At 43.2% G+C, this 6,274-nt stretch overlaps 1 non-coding gene across 1 annotated transcript; it reads right to left on the bottom strand.

Moving 5' to 3' along the window:
• Positions 1-5,388: 5,388 nt before the first annotated feature.
• Trnas-gga (transfer RNA serine (anticodon GGA)) lies at positions 5,389-5,472 on the bottom strand. The gene is given in 2 exon segments: positions 5,389-5,423; positions 5,433-5,472. It is a non-coding gene; the product is annotated as a tRNA-Ser (tRNA).
• Positions 5,473-6,274: the final 802 nt, after the last annotated feature.

The raw sequence follows: 6,274 nt of genomic DNA, 5'->3' as shown, positions 1-6,274 counted from the left end.
CCATTCCACCTACCATCTCCTCTGCCATTTTCATCTATGCTTTCCCCTCTCCCTCCCCCACCCCCTTCTTCCCCTCTTGGCAGGTCCCCGGACTCGCACATGTTAAGTGGACACTTGCGCGCCGGAGATCATCGCCTAGTGTTTGTGTGTGGCATCATGTTCATGCTCAAGTGTTCCAGTGTTCCAGTGTTTATTCATTTGTGCTCCAACGTTGGTGTGTGCCATCAATCATCTCTGTGCATGTCCATATGTCTGAACATTCTTATCATGGACTCTGCGCCCGTGAACGGCTCTGTGTTTTAATTTTGTATGTCTACGTTGTATATCCACCCTGTCTGTTCTGTGATTGCCGTCTTTTGTATCATTGGTTTTATCTGTGGCCGAAGAGCGGCGTAATATGCCACAGCTGGCCTACCTGTATCAGGTGTGAAATTAACAATAAAGAAAAAAAAAAAAAAAAAAAAAACCGCATTTTCATGCAAACATGTACTATTTTCCTCAGTAATCCCTGCCTGCCACTGGCTGGAGGTAATCCTAAATATCTGTTTCCTGCCCACTCCTTTTCCTCTCCCCTCTTGATAAAAGCTAAACATGGATACAGATCTAATCGTTGAGTGTTCAAAAATGGCAATGGATTCACGTATTGTATGTGGGGAGAAGAACGTTGTGGCATTATTATGTTCATAAATTTCTGGGCTTGCGAGGTTTGAGACATTCAATATTACAAGTCAGGGAGTGTGACCTTGAAATGTAATCTTCAGCAAGGCCGTGATGGTTAAAGAGAAACCTGTACTTACAAGCTTCTTTAATGATGTTCTCTCCTGTAAAACAGAAAAAAGTTTGGAAGAACTGTAAATTTTTACGAAAACTTTGATTATCGTGCCTGTATCTTTGACAGTTTGGCGACTTATACTTTCTTTACTGCACTGTGTTCCAGTGCTCAAACGGTAACTATATTTTTCCGTTTTCCAAATGAAGGTTGTATTAACATGAACACACACACAACAACCCAAAACACTTGATCTGTAGACTGGGACACTATTGCAAACTGCCACCAGAACGCGCTACGACTTCACAACTTATAATTACGAGAATTATGTAACTGTGCATTTTAAAAATGCAGAACACATCGAATTAACAAATCCTATCATTTCATGTTTCTTAATTTGTCGGAATGCGACAAAACGCGACAGTTTATAGTTTTTTTATTACGTAGCAGGGAAATAAGCTATCGTGTAGGTTTTACTCGGTGTGCTACTGAAGTTAAGGGTATACGGAACGAATTTTTCGGTAAAAAAATCGATTTTTGGGTAAATGCATTTTCGAAAAACTTAGACCCTCCCGTTTAATACCATGTATAAAATATTTGGATGACGTGAATAGAACTATTTTTAATAATTTTTTAAAATAATTTCGACACACAATGTTCCGCACCTTGTATATGAGACGCGAAATACACTCCTGGAAATTGAAATAAGAACACTGTGAGTTCATTGTCCCAGGAAGGGGAAACTTTAATGACACATTCCTGGGGTCAGATACATCACATGATCACACTGACAGAACCACAGGCACATAGACACAGGCAACAGAGCATGCACAATGTCGGCACTAGTACAGTGTATATCCACCTTTCGCAGCAATGCAGGCTGCTATTCTCCCATGGAGACGATCGTAGAGATGCTGGATGTAGTCCTGTGGAACGGCTTGCCATGCCATTTCCACCTGGCGCCTCAGTTGGACCAGCGTTCGTGCTGGACGTGCAGACCGCGTGAGACGACGCTTCATCCAGTCCCAAACATGCTCAATGGGGGACAGATCCGGAGATCTTGCTGGCCAGGGTAGTTGACTTACACCTTCTAGAGCACGTTGGGTGGCACGGGATACATGCGGACGTGCATTGTCCTGTTGGAACAGCAAGTTCCCTTGCCGGTCTAGGAATGGTAGAACGATGGGTTCGATGACGGTTTGGATGTACCGTGCACTATTCAGTGTCCCCTCGATGATCACCAATGGTGTACGGCCAGTGTAGGAGATCGCTCCCCACACCATGATGCCGGGTGTTGGCCCTGTGTGCCTCAGTCGTATGCAGTCCTGATTGTCGCGCTCACCTGCATGGCGCCAAACACGCATACGACCATCATTGGCACCAAGGCAGAAGCGACTCTCATCGCTGAAGACGACACGTTTCCATTCGTCCTCCATTCACGCCTGTCGCGACACCACTGGAGGCGGGCTTATCGATGTTGGGGCGTGAGCGGAAGACGGCCTAACGGTATGCGGGACCGTAGCCCAGCTTCATGGAGACGGTTGCGAATGGTCCTCGCCGATACCCCAGGAGCAACAGTGTCCCTAATTTGCTGGGAAGTGGCGGTGCGGTCCCCTACGGCACTGCGTAGGATCCTACAGTCTTGGCGTGCATCCGTGCGTCGCTGCGGTCCGGTCCCAGGTCGACGGGCACGTGCACCTTCCGCCGACCACTGGCGACAACATCGATGTACTGTGGAGACCTCACGCCCCACGTGTTGAGCAATTCGGCGGTACGTCCACCCGGCCTCCCGCATGCCCACTATACGCCCTCGCTCAAAGTCCGTCAACTGCACATACGGTTCACGTCCACGCTGTCGCGGCATGCTACCAGTGTTAAAGACTGCGATGGAACTCCGTATACCATGGCAAACTGGCTGACACTGACGGCGGCGGTGCACAAATGCTGCGCAGCTAGCGCCATTCGACGGCCAACACCGTGGTTCTTGGTGTGTCCGCTGTGCCGTGCGTGTGATCATTGCTTGTACAGTCCTCTCGCAGTGTCCGGAGCAAGTATGGTGGGTCTGACACACCGGTGTCAATGTGTTCTTTTTTCTATTTCCAGGAGTGTATACCTGATATAGACAGCCTTGCCAGAGATATAATTGAGCACAAGAGAGTTAGCTTTTCTGTTGGCTACACTGCTAGACAGTTGACAATAGATTCTGCACCATTTGTATTGTTTCCTTTGTGAGTACATCCATGTCATTGTTGTGAAAGTCGTATGTGGAGAAGTCATTGAGTTTTCTTTCCTTCAACATGCCAAGACCTAGTCTGAAGGTATTTAGAAAGCATGTATATTGGCGCAAGAAAGTAAAGTGTACTAAAAATTCGTCTGATTCATCTTCATCAGTATCTGATGTCCCAGTAGCGACTAACCTCAGTACTGGTAGTGATACATTGAGTGATGCTGATGCCACTACACCGGAAAGTGCTTCAAGAAGAAAACTAGCTGGAATTGAAGAAGAATACAAGAAACTAAATGCTGGGACTACAAAATATGAGGTAATTAACGTCTCTTTATTATCAGACGTTTTGGAGAACAATGTGTGCTGCAAACAATGTGGAAAATGTGGTGTTTCATTGAAAACAAACTTACATGTACGACTTGCTTGTGAATTAGAGTTGATGTGCAGTTATTGCAAACACAGTGTTACTTTCTTCAATTCCTCACATGTTACTGCAGATACAGGTAAACTATACGATATAAACATTAGATTGGTTTATGGATTACGGTGTATAGGAAAGGGCAGGGCTGCAGGTGCCATGTTGTGTGGTGTGATGAACCTCCCTCCTCCACCTTCAAAATTTAACAAACACATAATTGCAATAGGCTCTGCTGTAGAAGATGTGGCACAGGAAAACATGAAAGATGCTGTTGAGGAAGCAGTTGTTGAAAATAATAATAGCAGAGACTTGTCCATAGCTTTTGATGGAAGCTGGCAGAAGAGAGGCCACACATCTCTGAATGGTGTAGTAACAGCTACAAGTGTGGACACTGGTAAGGTAGTTGATGTGGCAATACTTTCCAAGCATTGCAGATGCAAGGAGAAAATGAAAACTAAACATGAAGAGGAGTGCGTGGCAAATTACTATGGGTCAAGTGGTGGTATGGAAGTTACTGGTGTAAGAAGTATTTATCAATGCTCAGTAAAATGGTACAACGTTAGATACATAAATTATCTTGGAGATGGTGACTCAAAGGCTTTCAAAGAAATTGAGGAACTGAGACCCTATGGTAACGATGTGAAAATTTCCAAACTGGAGTGTGTTGGCCATGTTCAGAAAAGGATGGGATCAAGACGTCGACGGCCTAAGGCTAGCGTGAAAGGCAAGAAATTGAGCGATGTAAAAACTTTAGATGGGAAAAGTAGACTGACAGATGCTACAATAGATCATATTCAGAAGTGCTGTGGTCTAGCAATAAGACAGAATACAGCAGATGCAGAATTAATGAGAAGAGCGGTCTGGGCTCTGTTTTTCCATACAGCTTCAAACAATGAGAATCCCCAACATGGGCTATGTCCAAAAAGAGACGATAGTTGGTGCAAATACAACAGAGGCAAGGTAACTAAGATACAATACAATCACCCTCATCACCTGCCACCTGCCATAATGGATGGAATAAAACCAATATTCCGAGACCTCGCAGATATTAGTCTACTAAAGAAATGTCTTCATGGCCGGACTCAAAATCCAAATGAGTGTGTGAACCATGTGATATGGAATAGACTACCTAAAACTGTGTTTGTGGGGATAAACACACTTCACTTTGGCGTTTATGATGCTGTTTCATCATTCAATCAGGGCAATATAACAAAGTGCAAAGTTCTGCAGAAGTTGGGGCTCTGTGTAGGACTACGAACTGCCGCAGCTATGCTTTGTTTGGACTAGAAACGGCTCAGGTCTTCCGATAATGCCATAAAAGTATATTCAGAGATGGCTAGACAGCATAGCAGAGCCATCAAGAGGAAGCTGTTGGACGATTCTGATGATACAAGCTATGGAGCAGGCTTGTACTGAAGTAAAAACTTTGAAGCTAATTTCCCGTAACTTTAGTTTTTTGTGTATAAGGTACATTTTCTCAGGGCCTATTTATAGTAGAAAGATGAAATTTTCTGTAGTTGTTCCTTAAGACCTTCTAATATATCTGAATTAAGAGATATGTGGAATTATTTTGTGTTAATGGATGTAAATTTTAAAATACCAGTTAAAATGTATAACTTTTTTTAACATTTACAAAAAATAAAATATCTGAAAAACTATACATTATTTTTTTCAAAATTAATAATTCAGCATAAAGGCAGAACATATCTCTGCGTTCTGTGAAAAAATCAAGAGTATCGTCCAAATAACAAATGAGAAAATGATCCTAACTTTTAGCTCAATTTAACATTGTAAGCATAGGGCGTTCCGTATACCCTTAAATGTTTTACTTTTCGAATTTCTAGGGCTGCTTTCAGGTTCACACATTCAGATAAATGGCTCTGAGCACTATGGGACTCAACTGCTGTGGTCATAAGTCCCATAGAACTTAGAACTACTTAAACCTAACTAACCTAAGGACAGCACACACATCCATGCCCGAGGCAGGATTCGAACCTGCGACCATAGCGGTCGTGTGGTTCCAGGCTGTAGCGCCTTTAACCGCTCGGCCACTCCGGCCGGCCACATTCGGATATTTTTTGTAAACATTTGCTCTCGCTGGATTCTTTTCACTCTTAGTAAAAAATAGGACTGCCACCATTTACTATAAAAAATTATATTTGAAGTGACGTGTTTACATTTTCCTTCATTGACAGGCTTTTTACAGTCAGTACATTTGTTGTATGCACCTTGGCATTTTGCCAAAGTCCTCTTGTTGGCAAATAGTACATTGACTCCTTTTTGGCGTTTCCATCAGGAACCAGCACATTTCGATTATGGAAAAGCACAGTGAATAACCCATAAGGTAACAGTTTTATAAATGTGTGATTAACTCTGTCCGTCACCGTTTCGCGGCTAACACACTGAATCAAATGTGATGGTGCTTGGTGTGGAGGAAGCTTAAACTGTGAGGAAGACCATAGGCTACATAAAAAATTAAATAGGTAGGTAGAGGTGATAACACTCGACAGCAGTGAATCAAGGCAGCAAAAAGTTTGTTCGCAATGCATTCTTTTATGAGGGCTGTTCAAAATGTAAGGTGACTTTTCAAATTACGCGGGCAGTTTCAAACACAGTCTAACATAACAGTCGCGACACTCACTGCCGCAAAAGTTGTTACCGTTTAACAGCTGGAACTGCACTAGCGCTCCAAGCAGCAAGAAAGGAGAACTTCAGATGCGTCGTAACCATAGTGTGCGTTTTGCATTCCTTTCCTAAGTGATTTAAGAAATATTTGAATCGTTTTGTTGCCTACAAGAGTTTGTGTAATATTACAAGACATAAATGGTTCTAAAATAAGGTCAAGCAGGGATAAAACTAA

The sequence above is a fragment of the Schistocerca cancellata genome, chromosome 12, assembly GCF_023864275.1.
Source record: "Schistocerca cancellata isolate TAMUIC-IGC-003103 chromosome 12, iqSchCanc2.1, whole genome shotgun sequence".
In the NCBI taxonomy this organism is placed as follows: domain Eukaryota; kingdom Metazoa; phylum Arthropoda; class Insecta; order Orthoptera; family Acrididae; genus Schistocerca; species Schistocerca cancellata.
Note: the sequence above shows the minus strand (reverse complement) of the source record. Positions and strands in the feature narration are given on the sequence as shown.